We start from the raw sequence: 23300 nt of genomic DNA on the forward strand, positions 1-23300 counted from the left end.
ATCCTTCGAACATTTTCACAAACAATGAGAAATAAACAGATACAAAGTATTTCTCCCTCAGCGCTCATGCAAAAAAAAATATGATAAATAAAAATATATATAGCTGCTACTATAAAAATGTAAAGGTATCAAAAAATATGTTTAAAAAAAAAGTCTTTTAAACATTAGCAGCTCTTAAGAAGTTCATATGTGAAATAAAATACAGATAAAGATGAAAAGCTCCACTTGGGTCTTAATTGTGTACAGCAGGGTGTGGGGTGGTAGCTGGTCCGTTTATAAAGAATGTTGAACACCAACTCTCTGCTGATCAAAATCCCAGATAAATCCTTCACCACATTGCTTTTATGGGAATCCCCTATAGGTAATTCACTTACCAGAAGGTGATGGGTTAACAGCATGCCTTTCAATGGCTTAATATCGACAAACTTAGTTCACTCAAATAGGACTGGATCCGTCAATGGATATTTGGATAGCTGTCATCGCACTCTGCATACTTACATCTAAATTAGGCTCATAACGAGCGAAGAAATAGAAGTGCCCATAGCGTAATCCAGTAAGTTAAAAAACTTTTATTAAATAAACAAAGTGATCCCATATAGATGTCCACTTACAATGTATAAAAATAATATAAGCATGTATCATAGATAGTTGAGTCCCGATATACTTTATTACCGCTGAAAGCGATATGCCCAGGTAAGGTATCACAGAAGATCAACGGCGTGAGCAGGGGCGGACTGACAACTCATGGGGCCCCCGGGCAATAGGAGATTATGGGGTCCCCGGGCAATAGGAGAAGATTGTGGGGCCCCCAGGCAATAGGAGATTATGGGGCCCTAAGGCAATATGAGATTTTGGGGCCCCCAGGCAATAGATTATGGGGCCACACAGTATACACACACGCACACATACAGTATACACACACAGACACACAATATACACACACAGTATACACACACAGATTACATATACACACACTGAAAAGGTACTGGAGAGGCGGGGCAGCTATAATCTTGGGATTTTTAAAAAAACACAGATTTTTACATACTGTCCCTGGTTTTATTGAGGCTGGCAACCCTGATGGGGCCCCCTAGTGGCATGGGGCCCTCGGGCAGTGCCCGAGTGCCCGAATGGTCAGCCCGCCCCTGGGAGTGGGTAGCTGTATGGTCATACCCTGATGCGCGTTTCCTCAATGCTTTCATCAGAGGGCGTTGTGTAAGTGTACATTTATATGGGATCACTCTGTTTTTTAAGTAAAAGTATTTTAATCTACTGGATTACGCTATGGGCACTTCAATTTCTTTGCTCATTATGAGCTTAATTTAGATGGAAGTAAGCAGAGTGGGCTGACAGCTATCCAAATATCCATTCACGGATCCAGTCCTATTTGAGTGAACTAAGTCAGTCGATATTAAACCAGTGAAAGGCACGCTGTTAACCCATCACCTTCTGGTAAGTGAATTACCTATAGGGGATTCCCATAAAAAGCAATGTGGTGAAGGATGTATCTGGGATTTTGATCAGCAGAGAGTTGGTGTTCAACATTCTTTATAAATGGACCAGCTACCACCCTACACCTTGTATTTTATTTCACATATGAACTTCTTAAGCGCTGCTAATTTTTAAAAAACTTTGTTTTTTTTTAACATATTTTTTGATACAACATCCTTCGAACAAAAATCCACGGTTTTGTTGTCGGAAAGTTCGATCATGTGTACGGGGCATAAGACCTCTGTTTTGAAATTAATTAGATAGGTCTGTTTTGCTGAGTGCTATGGGGTGTGTTTGTGAAAATCTTTGTTGTTTGTTCAATTATAAACCCGTGATAGGGTCTTACCAAAGCCAAATCACTACCAAAAACAACATATTTTTAAAACATAATAGTATGTTTTACAATTTTGTTTGTTTTGGCACTCCAAAGCAAACAAAGCGCCATGCATTTTAATGAATGGGAAAAGAAGTGTCAGCTACATGACCTGTCAAAGTCACATGAGTGAGCTCTCCTCCTATCCCAGAGTGTTCTGCTGTGTTATGAAGTGAACATTCCAATGGACACCACAGGCTCCATTAAATTTATGAATCTTTCAGTGCCCTGCAGAGAGCAGAAAGTAGTATCTATGGCCCTTTTTAAAAAGCATCCTCATTTAATATGCATCTCAGTGTGTACCACACATGTATATTATGAATAGATGAGGCAGCTGCCAGTTTTTCTGTCTGGACTGTAACCCAGAAACTGTGACCTCATATACCATCTCCGATATATATCATTGAACAAAGAATCTCCCTAAGATTGGGACTTTGACAGACCACCAGACCCTTTCAAGTAAAAAAATATTTTATTGATCTACTTTAAAAAAGACATAAAAGCGTCTATAGTATACAGTAAAAAACAAAAAAAATAATTCCATACAACATAAAGACAAAATCAAAAACAGAGAAAATCTGACAGGTGACAATAATTAATGTACTCTCATGGGGGTGGTGTGCCCCGATACCCAATGCGTTTCCGGTAACTCTGGTACCTTCATCAGGGGTTTTGAGAGTTATAAATGTTGTGTACATGTATGGATTCCCTAAGAGTGACTTTGTGTTCAAGTAGCACCCATGCCCCCTCAGATCAAATATTGTATTTTCATTTGTGCCAGACCGAAATGATATAAGAATAGTACATGTGTTGAAAAAATGATATCAAAACACATAATAGGTGAGCCAACAAGGGGAGAACCATTCATAGGAGCCTGTTACATGCCGGCTGCATGCCGGGAGGAGAAATATCCAGGGATAGTCCCATAATGGTTGGCTCAAAGGACAATTCCTTCAAATATGTGAGTCTCACAAGGGGGTGCCTGCCTCTGTCGGTGCTGTCCGATATATATATATCATTAGGCAGGTGATTCTAATTTTTGAAATTTATTTATCTAAATATGAAGCTTTTGGTAGACAGACTCCAAAGGAATTCACATTGTAAGCAAGGAATGTATACTTTACACTTTTCAATATATTGTAGCCGTATACTGCTACCTGCAATAATTATTGCCTTTCACTACTATATCCTCCTGCATGCAAGAAGTGCTTAATGTCAGTTGACATTATATAATTTTTTTTTATATACCACTATACCATTTTTTAATTAACTGCAGATGTGTATTCCCATCAATATTGTTACATTGTCTGTAAACTGTGACAAGTTATCCTTTCCCTCTAGTATTGCATAGCTTATGACCTGGGTTTGAATGTCAGATATGAGCAAAGACACATGCAGCTTAGCAAGTAGCACATGAAATGAGGAAAAAAAGTCTAAAATTATACAGTAGGTCATTCTTAAATCTTAGAGACAGATTATGAGAGGTTTGAAAGGTTAGCATAAAATTTACATCTTTTAGGGTATACATAAACATTGGAAAGGGGGACTTAGATTCAACAAATAATCCTTAAGTACAGCACACCTTAGTTAACTTAGACATGTCTGAGATGTGTGGTCAATTTGGGTATCACACCCACTGAATCAACTGGGCTAGTTCAGAACTTAGTTAGTCTCTTGTCTTCTTCAATAAGTAAATAACTAGTCCCATCAAGGTCACAAGATTAGAAAAGTTAATTTAACCTTTTTGGGTTTGGCTGTTGTTCCACATCTCATATATCTGGTATTCATAATGGTGGTCAGCCCTGGAATGGTCTGCTATGCTTTCCCAGTTTGATAAATGTTAAATTGTCATGATGCGGCCTTTGAATGTTTGTATTTATATACAGTAAACATGTTTGTATGTTCTTTGTTATCTGTATTTTGTTTTTGTTCTTGGTTTTTAGATACTATGACTCCCACTTCACCTGAGGCAGCGGCCTAGGGCCATGAAACATGTTGAGAGACATTGACAGTGACATTATTTTCTGTTTTCGTACTTACTCTAAGATTGTTACAACTTACAGTACTTGGCATGAGCCATTTTGGATATCTGTGAAGGATTATTTGCATGGGAATAATTGGTGCTAGTTTGTGGAGTATATCCCTGGGAGGCATATAGATATGCAGTGTTGTAACTTATTATATGATAATAAAATGTTTTGTAAAAAACTTTTAAATAGAAAATCATTGGTGAAGGGAAGTTATTCTTTTGGGGATACAGAGAAAGTCCTTTATTCCTTACACAATAATTGTTGCATATACTGTATATCCTTGTCACTTCTACTAGTTTACTCTTCTGTTACCTGCCATCTATACTCTGCATATGCGAGTGGTCTCTTTATCATCAGCTGGGTGTACTTGGGGCTGTGAACTGGTTCCAGCTTGCTGCAAGTCCATTCCAACCATGAGGGGCCATGATGAAGGAGCAGGCTTGGGCATAGATTTGCATCCAGGGGAACCCCAAGTTGGCATTCTACAAGGGCTCACTACCACAGGAACCTGACACAAATATTGTAGATTGTCATACATTCAAATAATTGCAGAGTAATTTGAGGATGACATCCCATAAAATAGTTGATGCATTCCCCACACCTCCAGTACCTCAGTATGGGTATTAACTCTAATATGTTTGTATGTGGTGTAATTGGCTTCAGTTGAAAATTGTTCCAGTTGCTGCAATAAAGGATGGATATTTTATGAAATTTACATGTGTGGACTGCAAACCTCTTTGCATTTATATTCTACAAGGAGTCTGATTGAATAAGCTAGATTTGGGAACCTGTGAATTTGCATTTAGAAATGCCCAGGTTGCCCTGTTTATAGCAGTGATATTGTATGTATGATCTGTCAACAATTAAAGCTAAATCCCAAGCAGATATGTAAGCAGGTTTAAGTTACGCTAGTTAGGTGCTGCCCTGGATGGAAGGGTAAGGGTTTATATGTTTTGGAGAGTTCTCTCTAGGTTTGGCCCACTGGCCCTGTGATATAAAAGAGGGACAGTAGTCTGGACCTGGTGTGAAGAGAGCCCCTGAGCAGAAAGGCCCAGAGCCCATAAGAGAACACCATAAGGGAGAAGATCCATTGCCAAAGGTCCATTGTCAGCTCTACAACTCTCATATATAAAAGACATAAACTATTGCGGCTCCGTAATCATTTATGTATTTTTTCATGCAGCTAGTGTTAGTATCTATAATTGACCTGATTTAAACCTCTTGCCATATCCTGTGCAGCAGGATTTAGGCAAGCCATAAATGGTGCAAATTTCTTTTCTGCAACCAGGGGTTGCAGGAAAGAAATCTGCATGATTTTCCTATCAGCACAGGCAGCGCTGATAGGGGAATCAGCAATTGTCTTCTCCAGGTAGGGAGGTGGGGGCTGGCACAAGGGAAGCCATCCTCATCAATAGATGACAGTGATTATCGCTAGAGAATCAGGCAGGCTGGTTGTACCCAAGTTAATCAATCGATCGACTTGGTACATTCAGTCTGTCCATTAACGGTTCAAACCTCAGCCTCTTCCTGCTAAACCAGGCAAATGCGAACTGGAAAAAGGAGTGGCTAGGAGCCAACTGGATGTGCTGTATGTAAGTGTGTTGACAATGAAAATGACCTCACCTTGCCGTTGCTCTTTTACTGTCTATTCGACAGGCTGGGGGTGGAAAGAGCTCTATTCCTTAAAGCTAATCCCCAGCTAGGGACCCACCCCACTAAATTGTAACCCCTTTCTCACTAATCCTCCAACATGTTTAAATAAACAGTAATGTAAATGTTCCAAATGGTAAATTTTGTATTTGAGGTTGGAGAGATCACTATATATACCACCTCCTTTAAATAAGTTCAAAAAAATTACCAAGACAGGACTGGAGTTTAAAGGTGCAAACAATCAATGGAAATTGATATTACAAAAATATACATTTTATTAAACAGACAAATTTAAAAAAAGAGAAATAATTTTATATATACAAAAGAGCATAATAAAGCTCAGTGGTCACAATACAAAAGAATGGTTGCCTCTACATGTTTCACCACATTGATGGCTTCTTCTAGAGATTTTATAGGACCTTAATACATTGCCACCCTTTAAATGATCGCAGTTCCAAAGAATCTTCAGGGCCTGCCAAGAGGTCCAATGAGGGGTCTGTGTGCCAAAAATGAGGGGGGGCAATAACCCTGTAATTACACCATGTTATAGTGAGAAGTTAACGAATTGATGGACTGATACTAAATTATCCTCCCAAAGATGCAAACATCATGTGCTGGCAGAAAACTACAAAGGGACTGTACCATCTGAGCACTTCCTCCTTTGAGAGTACCAATGTTCCCTAATTTGGTATCAATCTGATACCTTTAAACCAGGGAAGATCAAAATAGTTGGTCTTAAAAATCTTGCAGGTAACACCTTGTTACCTGCAAGATTTTTAAACCTAGTTAAAAAGGGTTATTCCCTTGGAATAGACCAACTATTTTGATTTCACATAATAAATCAATAATAATGGAATAATTATAAAAATATACATAATATGCATCATAGTATCCAAATTTTCACTGAATATTGAAATAAATCCAATAGTCTAAACACACATGATTAACATGGTAATATAAAGCCATGGTATTAAAAAATCGATTCATATTCCTCAAAGGTAAAAGGTAAAAATCACATGTTACATAGTTGCTGTGACATAGCATCAATAAAAAGCTTGACGCGTTTCGTGGATATGCTTCCATGCATCAGGAGCAAATAAAACCTGGGTATACTGTATCTGTAATAGAATATAAATTTACTATATGCTAATTGGTTAATAAAAAGATAAGAGGAGGAACAGGAAATATAATCCCAACACTCTTACCAATGGGTAGATTGATGTAGAATATAAAAAAGTGTAAATGATACTAATGATGTTGGCGGCTGGAAGTACTGTGGAAACATGATCCCCAAGGGGAACTGAGGTTGTGGCGCTGCGGCGATAGCCCAGCAAGAACCAGAAGTCAATGGACAATGGTAAAAAGAAATCCCCAAACAACATCTGTAAGTGTAGGTGGTATAAGGTAAATGGCCGTAAGATATCTGTAAAGATATTAAATAATAATAATGATATGTCATTGGGGTGATTAGCATATGGTGAGTAAAAAAGAGAAAGTAACCGTAAACCAAGAAAAACGGTAATCTGAAGGAAAACGGGTGTGAACCAGAAAAGTAGAAGGTGACACCAGAGTAAGTGATCAGGAAGTAAAGTACCCTCCACACGAAACACCCTGTCCATCACATTGCTGTGGTAGAGCCGATGCATCGGCCGCAGAACCCCACCAACATCAAGCTGCGTGCTTGGAGGGAAGGCGCCCACATCAGCACGAATGACGCTCTAAAATAGGCGCCCAGTCCCTCCTTGAAATGCATGCTGATGGAAAAAGAATCACGCCAGCACGTGGCATCATCTATTATGACACTCATGCGGCGTATAGGCTTGGCATTGATGCACAGAGAGAACCTGCCTGTGCCCCCACATCCAAAAAGATGGGGAGAGTAGGGGAAGGACCCGATGCGCGTCGCAGATCCCGGGGATGAATGAAACCTAAAAATAAACCTGATGTATTAGGCTAACCCAAAGGCATAATTATGACCCAAATTGGGCAGATGGTGCATGTTACGGATGATACCACTCTCAATTGGACAAAAAGGTGTGTGTGTTTCCATCCCTTAATTGGCATTTAAAGACAAAATATAGCAATGGGACTTTAAATGAGGCAACGGCTTATATAGACCATTGTCTCCATCCCTATCAGTTATAAAAAAGGAGGGAATTCATATAAAGTCCCACAATCCTCTTTTTTGCCCCCCCCCCTTCTTTTTCTACCAGTAGGAATGGAGACTATGGTTTATATTATTAGCCATCGTCTCCATTACAGTCCCATTATTTTCTGCTTTTCCCAATGCTATTCTCCCCCCTAAACCCCCTTCCCTCCTCTTCTTTCCCTCAAATTCCCTCCTTTTTATGCTACAGAAGATTGCTAGAGACCACAGACATGATACAGGAGATGGTCAGAGACTGCAGACTTACTACAGGAGATGGTTTGAGACCGCAGACATGATACAGGAGATGGTTAGAGACTGCAGACATGATACAGGAGATGGTCAGAGACTGCAGACATGCTACAGGAGATAGTTAGAGACCACAGACATGATACAGGAGATGGTCAGAGACCGAAGACATGATACAGGAGATGGTCAGAGACTGCAGACATGATAATACAGGAGATGGTCAGAAACTGCAGACATGATACAAGAGATGGTCAGAGACTGCAAAAATGATACAAGAGATCAATGCAGCCCCACCAGTGCCCTCCAAATGCAGCCTTATCATTACCCACCAAATGCAGCCTACCAGTGCCCACCAAATGCAGCCTACCAGTGCCCACCAACTACAGCCTACCAGTGCCCACCAATTGCAGCCTCATCAGTGCCCACCAAATGCAGCCTACCAGTACCCACCAATTGCAGCCTACCAGTGTCCACCAAATGCAGCCTACCAGTGCCCACCAAATGCAGCCTACCAGTGCCCATGGATCACACAGAGCGGCGATCTCCTGCTGTCATGGAGCTTGGATTTGAATCGCCCGGGCGGCCACTGTAACAAAGTCCCGCCTCCTAGACCGGCTCACGGCTCTATGGTACATGTCACACTGATTCAATTTCACGCCATTGGATAAATGTTCTGTCTGTCACTGGAGCCGCCTAGGAGGTGGGACTTTGTTACAGCACTGCCGGGCATTTCAGACCAAAGCTTGTGTGGTGTGTGACATTCACAAACAGCTCTGGTTGCTGTCCTTGTTCTCTGGCTGTGCATCGGTGTCCCCTGAGTGCAGAACTCCATCACGGCCCCTTTTGGGGCAGCATCCTGCGCTTGAGGGACAGTTGGTCCGTACATCACAGGGAGTATGCATGCTCTGTGGCCCCTATGCACCACCGAGCATGCGTCACTATGTGACCACGCCATCACGCATGCGCAGACGCCTTGCGGGGATATTTATCAGAGCCGTTCGCAGCATGCAAACACAGCTACTGTGGCTCTGATCACCAGCACACCATACGGCACCACATCCAGTGCAAGGTAAGCCTATATTATCTCCGCATCTATGGATCCACACTATCTGGCCCTTTAGTCGGCCAAATATATGCTCACTTTCCACATTTATATGCATCACTACAGGTAGACTGCCTGAGCTGTATATCCTCTCAGCTGGTTCATACACACTGGATGTGACATTTGTGATATGTTGTCTCCACTGGTATGTATTTTCCTATGGAGTCTGTTTCGGATATTTTATATCCTCACTTATGACATATTTGAGCATTAATTTGCTATATTGCCATACTATTATGTCCCGTACACATGTTCGGACATTGATCGGACATTCCGACAACAAAATCCACGGTCACACACGGTCACATAAAGTTGGTCAGAAATTCCGAACGTCAAGAATGTGGTGACGTACAACACGTACGACAAGCCAAGAAAAATTAAGCTCAATAGCCAGTGCGGCTCTTCTGCTTGATTCTGAGCATGCGTGGAACTTTGTGCATCGGAATTGTGTACACACGATGGGAATTTCTGACAACGGATTTTGTTGTCGGAAAATTTGAGATCCAGATTTCAAATTTTGTGTGACGGAAATTCCTATGGAAAATGTGTGATGGAGCCTACACACGGTCGGAATTTCCGACAACAAGGTACCATCGAACATTTTCCGTATGAAAATCTGACCGTCTGTACGGGGCATTAGAGTTTATTCCATCTTTTTCGGATCATTTGATCTGATTTACACCCGTGTTTTATATCGGACCATCGTTGTGGAATCCGTGTGAGACTGGCTCTGGGGTTATGCATAAGCAGCCTTTTCCAAGTTATTCCTTGGATATTTTTTACTTCTCATCTATGAGGACAATACTACTACTTGGTATGCTTTTTATGCTGTTTCATCTGTGTACCTTTGTGAAACTCTTTATTGTCTTAAGAAATACAAAACAAGACAGACGTATATTATTTACATTGTTTAAATAAATCATTTAATAAATGATATGTATGTATGTATATTTTTTCAATAGACACCGGGCTCTGGATGTAAAAACATCTCTGAAGAAGGGCATCTAGCCGGAAACGTTGGGTTCATCCAATCAGCCTATCTGTGTCTGCACGTACTATGCAATACTTTGTTATGCGTGATTAATCATGTACTTTTTGTCACTGTTTGACTTGAGTCTTTTATTCAATATATACAATTTTCAATAAACTTGATATTTTTGATAAAACTGTTTGTCCTTGGTCACTTTCAAAGTCCCACCCAACCATGGGAGTTGTTTGTTCTTTCTACTTATTTTGGGATGTGGTGACCAAGCACATATGATTTCATGGATCTTGGAATTCTTTTTCTACACAAACAGAGAAGGAGGGAAGGGAGCACTCTGGCACTCAGGGCCGGTGCAAGGATTTTTGACTACATAGGCGAAGATGTATTTTGCCCCCCCAACCCATCCGCACTGTCCTCTTGCTGCTCCCTGTCTAAAACCAAGCTGGTACCTCCTTCACACTGCACCTGTAATGTGATGGGGCGCAACGTGAAGGATGTCACATACCACTGCAAATGGAGCTGTGCTGAACTTCCACTAAACAGCAGTGTATAATAGGGGGTGGGGTTATGCATTCCTCGCTTCCCCTCACTGGCCACAGGCAGCTGAGGCCAGCTAAAACTTCCAATGGTTGGGTTCCCCCATAAGCAAACTCCCAGATCACTTCCAACAGATACTTCCACTTTGATCACACCCCCTCAGATTCCCCCACCCTAATTATACTCCCATATACCCCATCCTGATCACACCTCCCCGGATATCCCTACCCTAATTACAACCCCAGATACCCCCCTCTCTGATCTCACACACCCAGATACCCCTACACTGATTACACCCCCAGATACCCCCCACTCTGATCACACCCCCAGATAACCCACCCCACCCTGATCAGACCTCCCCAGATACCACTACCCTGATTACACCCCTAGATACCCCTCTACACATTGCAGAGAGGGGGAGGGCTGAGAGAGAGGGGGGCTGAGAGAGATAGGGGGGCTGGGAGAGAGGGGGGCTGAGAGAGAGAGAGGGGGGCTGAGAGAGAGAGAAGCTGAGAGAGAGAGGGGAGCTGAGAGAGAGAGATAGAGAGGGGGCTGAGAGAGAGGTGGACAGAGGGAAGGCTGAGAGAGAGGTGGGGCTGACAGGGGAATGGACTGACACACAGGGGGAGATGATAGAGAGACCCCTAGCCCTGTCCCTATCCACAGTCCCTCCTCTGCCCACCCTATCCTATTCTGTATCTGCAGGTAGGTCTGTGTTAGCGTATGATACTCAGTACCAGTGCTCTCTTCCAGCAGCTCCCTGGCAGCTTGCACCTCCCTCTCATCCTTGTCCTCCAGGCCTCACTGGCTGCTGATGCTGGAGCAGAAAGGAGGTTGGAGGAGACTGAGTCCAGGCTTTGGGATTCCAGGATGCTTCTGCATGCCACTTCGGGTGTCAAGGAGGTTGTAAAGCTCTTCTCTCTCCTTGGCTCTTAGTTGCCCTTGGTGTTCACCTTCCATGCGGATGCAGCCTCCTTCTGTGGGACCGCCCACTCACCATGTGGAGATGCCTGAAGGCAGGAAGATTATGGCACATGGAACGCTGGAAGACTATGGCACATGGAAGGCTGGAAGACTAAGGTACATGGAAGGCTGGAAGACTTTGGCAAATGTAAGGCAGGAAGAAGGGATCACTGGCACATGGAAGGCTGGAAGACTAAGGTACATGGAAGGCTGGAAGACTTTGGCACATGGAAAGCAGGAAGGAGGGATCACTGGCACATGGAAGGCAGGAAGGAAGGACCACTACGGCACATGGACGGCAGGAAGGATCACTATGGTAGGAAGGCTGGAAAAAATGGCACGTGGAAGGCTGGAAGAGTATGGCACGTGGAGGGCTGGAAGAGTATGGCACATGGAAGGCTAGAAGAGTATGGCACATGGAAGGCTGGAAGTGTATGGCACATGGAAGGCTGAAAGACTATGGCATGTGGAAGGCCGGAAGACTATGGCACGTGGAAGGCAGGAAGTGTATGGCACATGGAAGGCTTGAAGTGTATGGCAAATGGAAGGCTGGAAGTGTATTGCACTTAGAAGGCTGGAAGTGTATGGCATGTGGAAGGCTGGAAGAGTATGGCACGTGGAAGGCTGGAAGAGTATGGCACATTTAGGGGAGAGAGAGAGGGGAGAGATCACTCATCTGGGCTGAATTGTCTTCAGGTGCACAGACAGCGACATCAGACAGGATCACTGGCTGCTTTGAAATTGCCCGCCAACACCCCATTCTCAGGCACAGATTGGCTGCACAAAGGGGTTGTGGAAGGGCACAGGGGAGATATGTAGAGGAGGTGAGGCAGACCTAGCCTACCTCCTCCTAGTACGGGCTATACGGCGGGCGGGGATGTGCACAGTGTAGCGGGGGATGTGAAGCAGGTGTGCCAGCAGGTAAGGGATGTGCACACTATGCTGGGTGGGTGAGTGGGTGGTGGAGGCACTGAGCGAGGCCACGGTGCCCTCGATTGACATGCGCTCTAGGCAACCAGGAGCCGCTGCTGCGGGCCACACAATACTGACTGGGCTTGAGGCAGCACACTAGGCACTGACGGTGCCCTGACACTTTGGTACCCCCCCTGCAGTGCTGGGGTGCGGTGCACCCCATGCACCTGCCCAGGATCAGCCCTGGGTACTGGAGACTCCAGTGGTGACGTAGTGACGTCACCACAAGGTTTGACAATGGCAACAAAACATGACAATGACAAGCCAGTGGCCCTTTACACTTTTAAAAGTTTGGGGTGAAAGGGAGGGATAGAGGGGGGTGGGCAACATTTGCCAGGGAATTTACTGTAAGTTGTGTAATCCATCTGACTGTGGTGTGTGATGGTGCTGTGTAAATCTCCCAGCTGAATGATAAGAAATACAAATCCTTTGGTGGTTAAAACAGCTCACATATGCTGTATATACCTGATGTATTTCATCTGTGAATGTAACTGTTTGCCTGAAGTTCACCTTTAACATGTAACAGAAAAAATATATTTTACATTATTGCTTTACTAAGCCCCTAGATGCTCATTATCATACAGCTATATCTATACTATATTATAAGATAAGGTTAAAATGATGTATGCCCCCACAGCAAATAATATACTATTTATAGAAAGAAAGGTATACAAGACACGTATTGCATGAAAGAAGCAGATACCCATTTATATTTCTATTCTTCTTATTCCACATCTTTTTTGATCTGTATCAACTCAATGGGTAGAAAGTCTGCATACATCTGCATACTGCTCATAATCTACAAGCATCACTACACACTAACGAATAGAATTCATATAGTGTAGAAAAAATATCAGTTGAACTCTATTGTTTTTTTTCCCATCTGATGAAATCCTGACATATAGTTAATATGGTCCAGTGGAAAATGATCCAAGAGTGAAAAAAAAAGACAAAATTGCAACGTAAAAAAACTGGGCTCACTCAGGTGTGATGTTTTCTTGCATACATTTTTCCTCTCTTGACCCATGATATTCGACTGCATACAGGGTAAAGAAAATGATCTCAGATAGAAATGTGATGTCCTTTACTGTCAGGGACTGTTGCTGTTTTAAATGGAGAAAAGGCACAATGCATGAAGAAGGTAAATTAAAGTGTATTCATTTTAGAAATTAGATACAGTGCCAGGAGACAGAAAATAGCTGTGGCCTGAAAATTGAGAATCTGCCTTGTGCACAGTTCACTGAACTTTTGACCAGAGCTATTTCTGTAGTAGCTTTATATTGATGATATCTTGTATAAGCAATAAGAGAATGCGGTGTAAAAACATAAGTGTACCGATGTATTTATTAACAACCCATCATACATCTGGATTATGCTATGAACTGAAATCTTATGCTGGTGATGCTGAGTGGTCATCACTTTTTGCACCTCCTTTGTTGTCTATAGTGTTGGATAAACGGAATATAGGCAATTTAGGGTTGATTTAGATGTGCATCTAAATCTACTGGTCCTTTAAAGTGCAATCCACAATCAGAACGTGTTTCCGCGGTGACTGACAGATGGTGAGAGAGCAATGTGACGCTTTCTCACCGCCTGTTTTAAAAAGGTTGTAACCCTAACAAAAATTAAAAATTCTGTTCCTTTAAAACATGTTAAACCACATAGTGCTTGTGCGGTGTCATTTGTCCCTTTGTACGCTGTAAAAAAACCTGGTTGATCCTGTCTGTTCCTATGTCCCCCTAAGTGTGCTGGCCATGATAATCATGGCTGCTGATCCATAATAATGTTGTCAGTTTACTTCCCTTTGTCGGACCAAAGTCTCTCTCTCTCTCTCTCTCTCTCTCTCTCTCTCTCTCTCCCCCTCTCCCCCTCCCTCCCTGCCTGTCAGCTCCTGTTTGTGGGGGAAATACGAATAACGGGAATTTTTTTATATTAATCCAGAGCATGCATTAAGGTAAAAAATGTCCAGACATACTCCAATTTAATATAGAGTTAGGACTGCACTATGTAGAGGATCCTTGGCCAGGCAGTGCAAATTCCACATGTATTTGAAAATGTGTGCTAAACAAAGCCCTTTGTTTATAACATGAATCATTCACAGGGTCTTTTTTTATTTTATTTTGCAGGCTACCTGATAAGTGTGCTGGAATTTGTTTTGTTTGTTTATTAGTGATGTGCAAAGCCCTTCCCTGTGCACCTAAGCTAGTTATACATTTGGGTGGTTGCCATTGTTGTATCGCTTGTTTGCTGGATTTGGTGTGGGGACACACTGGATGCCTTCAGCTACCATTGTGCTGTTGCTAGGCTTCTAATGTGTCCCTGTGCCTTTAAGGAGGAAAGGGCTGCCTCCCGGCATACCTGACCTTTATTTTTCCACTACTATGTATGCTCCAACATGTGTGCAACTAACCCCTCTATTTTTAGTGTAAATTGTTAGAAAGGGTCAGCTGGTAAGTGTGCTGGGAACTGAGGCTTCACTCTGGGAGTACCCCTTTAATTCAGAGCAGGTGAGATGTATAGGAAAACAGACTGAGAAGGTATCTTCCATGTTTGAAAGCACTCATCCCATTGTCTGCATTGGTCCATATAGGCCTCTATGGGTGGGAAAGAGTTTTTTTGTGTAAGTGCTGGTAGAACCAGCATGGTAAATGATACAGTTTTAGAGATTAGCTGTTAAAGAGGCAATATTCTCAAAGCCTGAAGGCATTAGAAGATAAAGAAATGATGCAGCAGTGAGAGTGTCTGATCAAGGCAACCCCCACCAGAACCAAAGTGTTGACTTCTTTGAATGGTGAGACCCTCAGTGTCAAGAACAGTAAGAGACATAGCAAGTATACGTTTTGTGCCACATTCCTTCAGTGACCTATGCCATTTTTTCCTTGTTATTAAACATTTTATTCTGCTTTCAAGTAAGCCTGTTGCTTTATATATTTGGTTCTGTGAAATGTTTTTATAGATGTAGTAGTCTTTCTGACCTCCTCTGACAAGCCATACTCTATTAATCGCTACAGCTTCTGTGGTGAAACTGTCACTATATGGTAACTATGTCTATTTCCTTCTTTAAACTGCAGATTAAATAAATCAGTCTGGTGTCACCTGAGAGCTTATAAGACATAAATAGGCTAGGGTACCTATTTTGAGTAGAACTGATAATACAGGCCTACTTGAACTGTCCATTAGCTAAGCTAGTGCAGATGTTCTCTTTTAGGGCAGAATATAAGAATGGGGTTCAGGAGCCAACTCTCTTGCACAGTAGCCCTTTCAAGTTAGTGTTTTTGGGACAATGTGTTGTTTTTTTCCAGTGGATCCTTTTGTTTTTAAAATATTCCAACTGTTTTTATGATTTAGATTAAGGTGGGGAATCCACTTTCTCACACAGTCTCCCTTTTCAGGACATTAATGCCCTGTACACACACACGGTCGGATTTTCCGACAGAAAATGTGCGATCGGAGCTTGCTATCAGAAATTCCGACCGTGTGTGGGCTCCATCTGACTTTTTCCATCAGATTTTCCAACACACAAAGTTTGAAAGCAGGCTATAAAATTTTCCGACAACAAAATCCGATTGCATCAATTCCGACCGTGTGTGGACAATTCCGACGCACAAAGTGCCACGCATATTATATATGTAAAGTGTAGCACTTTCGTCACGCTGCAGTGTTTTAAAATGTTTAATGCAGCGCACTCTCTTCTTCTTTATAATGCTAGAAGAATTAAGTTGTTTTGCTGCTCATATTCACACATAGTTCTCACAAACTTCTTTATTTATTATTTATCGTGATTTCATCAATATAATATTTTTATTTGTTACATCTACCGAAAAAATATTGTTTTTTGGATGTTTTTATATTAAATATGTTTTTTTTTATTTTTTTAAAGTCTGACCTTGTGTTTTATTCTTCATTTATTTATTTTTTTAACTCCAGAATAGTTTTGGGTGTGTTTTTTTGTGAAAAGTTACCATAACACCATTATTATCTAGTATTATTTAATCTCAAGGAGGTTACTTGGTGTTGGTGTCTCTTGTTAATTTCACATTGTATTTTTGAAATGTGCCTGCCTCCTCACAAACAAACTGTCCTTTTTGAAGGAAAGCACACATAGGCGAGTATAATGAAACAAAGCAAAAATATATCAAGGGGTCCTAGCCAAAGAAAGAGGGAGGCAACGCCTTTGGCCCCCAGGGCACACATCAACTATTTTACTGCAAAATTGGTGACCTGAGGACTCCATATATAAGGGAGTAGAATCTGGTCCAGAAGTCCAAGAGATCATGAACAGCAGCAGATGACATACATGTCCCCAGGCTGTAGTCATACAAGAGCCTGCATCTTTTGTCAGACCAGACTGAACCCAAGCCTTCACTCTCTTGTCTTCCTTCCACGCTTCCTTCCACGCTGTTGCTGTGGTGGCGGAGTTGTGGCAGGAGGAGGAGGAGGATGCAACTCACTTAGGTGGGTATTGGGTGTGATTTTGCCCCTCAACCCCTTATTTAATGTTTGATAAATGATTTCCTCACACATGAGGCATTGGCCCTCCTGCATGTCTTGCAGTTTTGTGGTGTCCATGGAGACAAAGGCCTCTTCAGGAGTGGGTGTGGTTCTGAGGGACGCAGAAGGCTCCTGAATCAGCCTGAGCGCTGAATCCTCCACGTTACTCCCCTTCCTGGATCTTTTGTTTGGAAGGTGGAGGGAAGGGACCTGGGATTCTGTAAGGCTCCTACTGGGCCCGGCCTCCTCCTGGCTGCCACTAACCCCCGCCTCCTCCTGGCTGCCACATTCCACAGCCTCCTCCTGTGTGCCACATTCCACAGCCTCCTCCTGGCTGAGGTCTTCTGTGTATGAAAAAGGGACATCGTTTTAGTTTTTTCTTCATCAATTACACACAATTTACATCTCATGACTGTTGCAAATTGAATGTTAATAAATATAGACTAACATTCTAAGCCCAGCATTTTTCATTCTTGTCCCAATTATTTTTGCCCACTACTGTCTATTGATATGTAAAACACTTTATTAAATCAGCAATTAGTGATCAATAATAAAATCTAGTAAACATAATTTATTTATTAACAAGAAATCTGTAGAACAATGCTATACCTGACTCCAGCTGGGCTCCTCCACTTCTTCCTGGCTGGAAGTCCCAGTTTGGACAGCTGGGATGGAAGATAGGGTGGAAGGAAGAGTGGAAGGAAAGGGTTGAGAGGGATTCCCTGACTTCAGTCTGGTCTGACATAAATTGCAGTCTCTCATAGTACCACAGCCTGGGGACATAAACGTCATCTGCTGCAGCTCCGATCTCTAGGAATACTGGACCTTCTTGCACTCCCTAAGATAAGTGCTCCTCAGGCCACCAACTTTGGCTTTTAAATAGGGGATGATTGCTGTGGGGACCACCAGCTTCATCAACTCCAGCAGTTTCTCCAGCGCTGCCTGCCTCTTTTGTTTTTGATTATATTGCGGGTGTTTGACCTGCCACAGATAGGGCAGCTCCCTGTACTTGTCTATGAACAGGGGGAGGAAGCTGTGGTCATTGAAGCCATCCATTTTATCTGCAATACACAAGACAAACCCTAATGTCAATCTAAAGTCTCCTAATCTTGTCCCAATATAGGCCTCAATCTATAAGCAGTATAGGCCCAAGTTTAAATGTTACCTTCGTTATCACGATCGGCGCTTCTGATACTCCTTCCTCCGCTCACAGATCGTATGTACTACGCACGCGTGTTACGCTTTATATACACTGCGCATGCGTTAAACTCCGCCTGCCCCTGACGTTCTTTCTATTCTATTCCTTGCCCCTTCTCATTCAGCGCAGTGGGGAAGAGCACATGGTGGAGACAGAGCAGGTGCGTGTTAATTACAGCAACGAGGAGGAGGAGGAGGAAAGGCTGGAGCCAGAAACATCACGATCCTGGAGGAGACGATTTAAGGCATAAAATATGTCCTTTGTTGAGATGGTGGAGATGGTTGACATAATGAAGAGGGCCAACTATGATGGGAAGTATGGACCTTACCCCAACCCCAATTTCAGAAAGGCCAAGATCATGGTGAAAGTTGTGAAGAGTCTGCACTGAAATTTTGGGGTACGACGATCCAAGGATCAACTCAGGAAGCGGTGGTCTGACCTCAAATTAAGGGAGCATGATCAGTATAAAAGGATTAGGAGACTGCTTCAAAAAAGTAAGTAGTTGTCCTGTGTTCCTATTCTTTATTTTCATAACGTTCGTGCTGCTCCATGTGCTTTTCTTTACTGTTGTACAGTTTAAAATGGCAACTTTCATGTTCATGGACACATTATTCATTCGTAGGAAACATTGTTCGTTCGGCCAATAAAACACCATGTTTTGTCCAGATGCATTTCAATACATTTTTTCTGGCCTACTTCTCTTAAAATAATTTTGGTGTCTAGATGGGTTTGTAACTAGAATGAACTGCAAACTAGATTCTGTGTAAGGAGAGGACACTCAGAAGCTGTTTACACATCTGGACGCTGGAGCACTAGTGTGAGACACAAGAACACCCTTTTTATTAGGGGGCCCCACACAGGTGCTCCAGTGTATACTATAGGGGTGTCTCCATCTGTGAAGCTTGTACAAAACAGGTAAGTATTCAAGCTTGACAAAGGAAAACAATATTTCTTCACTTTGGAACTCTGCCAAAACAGACAATTGTACCCCACTTCCAAGCAATGTTTCATATTCCTATTTCTGCCATCAAATATCTGTGTGCTAAGTATACCTATTTTTTTTTTACATAGGGGAGAAAAGACTCGGAGGACACCACTCATCAGATGAGACCACAGACCCCCCCACCTCAGGAAGAAGGGGAAATCCCCCAAAGCCAAGCAGAGAAGGAGGTGGGAGACAGGTGAGTGTCTGCGACCACAGGCTCAGGTAAGAGATGGATGCCTGCATATTTATAATACATGGTGTGTTTTTTTCTATATTTTTAGGTGATCGTGATGTTGTGGAAGAAGGTAATTTCACCAGTGAAAGTGCCCAGATCCTGATCGAGGAGATCATGGGGTGTAATAGGGACTTGGAAAACATCAAGCAAAACATCAATGATGTTCAAAACAAAATTAAGAACATCATTGATGTTTTAGGGAGAGTTTAAAACCCCTTAAAATCCCTTACTTCTTTCTGCTTTATTTTTCTTAAAATTTTTGGCACATTTTTTGACATATTCTAAAAAAGTCAAATTTTGAAGATGTGTAAACATGTGCTCTCTGCCATCACGGGAGATCAATGTACGCGTTTTGGGGGTGCAACCCCTTCCTCAATAATAAAGTAGCTGAGAGGAAAGGGTTGCACCCACAAAACATGTCCATTGATCCCCTATGATGGCAGCTAGCATATGTTGACATTCGGCAATTTGTGTGCATCTTCAAAATTTGGCTTTTCCAGGGATGACTTCACCCCATCTGCTGAACGCAATATCCAACACAGTTTCTAAATACTCATGTCTGATATTGCCTTCAATTTCTACAAAAGTTGAACTTTGTAAGTTCCAGGTTTGTGTATTTCTTGTTGGTTTTAAACATGCCTGTTTTACCTTAAAAGGACGTTTCTACTTTTAATGTCACCTAAAAAATTGTTATACAACAAACATGTTGGTTTGTTTTAAAAACCTTTTATAAATGCACATGTGATTGTACTTTGATTAAAAAGATTGAGAATCAACAATGTATGGCTTCTTCTTTCAATGCTCAAAAGCATTTTTGGGTTGTAAAGTTGGTGTTTTCAGTGACAATGGGGGTTATATACTAAAGGCAAATCCACTTTGCACTACAAGTGCAGTTTCTGTGCAGTCTCAAGTGCACTTGTAGTGCAAAGTGTCTTTGCCTTTAGTAAATAACACCCAACAGTGCTTTTTAATTTTACACAATCATGCCATTTTCAGGACTCCCCAAATTTCAGTCAGGGTCAGCTAAAAGAAAGAAAAGCAGTAAATGTAAGCAAAAATTTGTTTTATTAAAAAAATGTCTCAGACATTGTCTGGCATATTGATGGCCCCCCTACCCGCAAAGTATTCCATGTATCTTAGACGGACCTCGCGGGCACTCTGGGGGGGCAAGCCAGGTCAGCTTCAAGCGCCGTCAGGGTTGGTTCATTGAGATTAATTCTGGCTTCAGGCCCAACTGAGCGAGCATAGTTTACAGAATTTATCCTTAAAAAGCTGTGGAGAACACAGCAAGCCAGAATGACGTGATTGAGTTTATATTCCGCCATGTGTATCGGTGTAAGAAATAGGCGGAACTAGCTGGCCATTATTCCAGATGTGTTCTCCACCACTCTTCTGGCTCTGGCCAGCTGGTAATTAAAAACCATCTGGTCCGGGGTGAGGGTCCTCATAGGGAATGGCCACATAAGATGGCCCCCCAGTGCAAACGCTTCATCCGCAACGAAGACGAATGGGAGTCCTTCCGCATTGTCTTCTGGAGGTGGCAAGTCCAAGCTGACATTCTGGAGATGCCTGCAGAACTCCGTGTGGGCGATGACTCCACCATCTGACATCCGGCCATTCTTCCCCACGTCCACATACAGGAACTCTTTAGTAGCCAACACCACCGCCAACATCACAATACTACTGAACCCCTTGTAGTTGTTATAGTATGACCCCAAGTTGGGTGGTGGGACGATGTGGACGTGTTTCCCATCAATTGCCCCTCCGCAGTTAGGAAAGTCCCATAGCTGGGCAAAGTGGGAGGCCACAGTCTGCCATTCCTGTGGGTTGGAAGGAAACTGTGGAGTCAAACAAGAAAAAGAAATTAATCATTTTGCACATAAACATGGAAAGCAGATTAGACACAAACATTCTTGGCCAACATCAGTATAACATTTATTTTAGGGAGTATTTAAAGACAAAGTTATAAGGTCCACCTATCAGATTCCCCCCCCCCCCCATGGGCCATTTTCGAAATTTAATGGGGGGGAGATGTTTTGGACAGGTAACCCTCTCCACTTCATTGAGAGCTGAATGCATAAATAATGTGGATTACTTTAGCCAGCTCCTCCTTACTTACACTATTGACAGCCCACTGGACAGGTAAGAAGTGTCATAATACAAAGATATAAACACACACTGTACACATTTGAGCACATTTTTGCATTCTGCTATTACCTATCAAGATAAAAATTGGATACAAAAACTTTGAACATTACCATTTGAAAGTATTCAGGCAGGCCCTTGCACTACATGCTTTGGGGAATTCATCCATAAATATGACCACAAAAGAGGTGGGTATAGTGTGTATGGGTTTGGCAAAGTCAGCAGATAGAAGATTGAGGATAGATAGAGGATTGGTATCAGCTGAGTTAGCAGTTGGGGGGAGGGAGGGTTCCAAATGATTTTGGGACCCAAAAAATCCCTCTGGCACTCTGCCTGAATTTCAAGCACAAATCACATTTTTACACATTTTAGGGGATGTTTAGGGTAAAGCATTACTATGGAGCTGACAAAATATATTGTTAAGTGACTACACGAGGTGAATATAGGCCCAGTAGAGCATGCTGGGGAGGTAAGTGAAGGCAAATATGTGTGAAGGACAAAAAATAACATAAAAATCCAGCATACATGAGGACAAAGGGGACATTCACAGCATATTACAATCATGGTAATTAGGGAATGAGGAAAGAAATACAATACATTAGCAAACATTCTATACAATAAAATGTGATATTAAAGGATCAAAATCTTACTTTAATATAGTCCTTCTGCAGGACCTGGATGATGGCAGAACAGGTCTCTGGGATAAGGATCCCCAGAGCTTGGGGGGAGATGCCTGTCGGGAACTTAAGGTCCTGCAGGCTTCTCCCCGTCACCAAGTACCGCAACGTGGTGACTAGCCTCTACTCCGGAGTGATGGTTTGCCTCATGCAGGTATCCTGCCTGCTGATATAAGGGGTTAGCAAAGCTAACAAATGGTGAAATACGGGGTCCATCATCCAGAGAAAGTTCCTGAAATCATCAGGATTATTCTCACGGATCTCACGGAGCAAAGGCATGTGACAGAACTGGTCATGCTGGAGCAACCAATTCTTGATCCATGAACTCCTCCTCGCTTTGTTCATGGACTGGGCTTGGGTCAAAGTAAGATCCCCAACACCAAGCCCCCGCACAGCACGAACTCTACGAGGAGGACGTATACGCAACATGGCTAGAAAACGGTCAGTTGCTCAGAACGAAGTAACAGAATGCACTGAAGAACAGCAAGGCCTGTGAAGAGCGACCTGATAATCAGTAACGAACAAACAAGAACACAATGACAAAGTCAGTGGTAACTCGCTGCACGCACTGAAGGACAGATACAAACCCACAAGCACAAACTGAACGCCAGAAAAACTATCTGAAAACCATGAGTCTGAAAAAGCGTGAATCGTCTCTCACCAAACTTTTACTAACACGAGATTAGCAAAAAGAGTCCAAAGGGTGTCGCACTTGGTAATGAACTGCCCTTTTATAGTCTTGTCGTACATGGTGTACGTCACCACGTTCTTGTCGTTTGGAAATTCCGACAACTTTGTGAGACCATGTGTATGCAAAACAAGTTTGAGCCAACATCCGTCGGAAAAAATCCATGGATTTTGTTGTCGGAATGTCCGATCAATGTCCGACCGTGTGTACAGGGCATTAGAGTTTTGGGAAAAGTGTAACCTTTTGGGGCCATTGGCGATCCCAACCACGGCATTATCTTTGCATGTTATCCTTGTGCCTGCGTAAGTTTCCCTTGTATACTCCAGTTTCTTCCACAAACTTACTGGTAGGTTAATTGGCTCCTATCTAAATTGGCTCTAGTATGT

The sequence above is a fragment of the Aquarana catesbeiana genome, linkage group LG04 (assembly GCF_042186555.1).
Source record: "Aquarana catesbeiana isolate 2022-GZ linkage group LG04, ASM4218655v1, whole genome shotgun sequence".
Taxonomy (NCBI): Eukaryota; Metazoa; Chordata; class Amphibia; order Anura; family Ranidae; genus Aquarana; species Aquarana catesbeiana.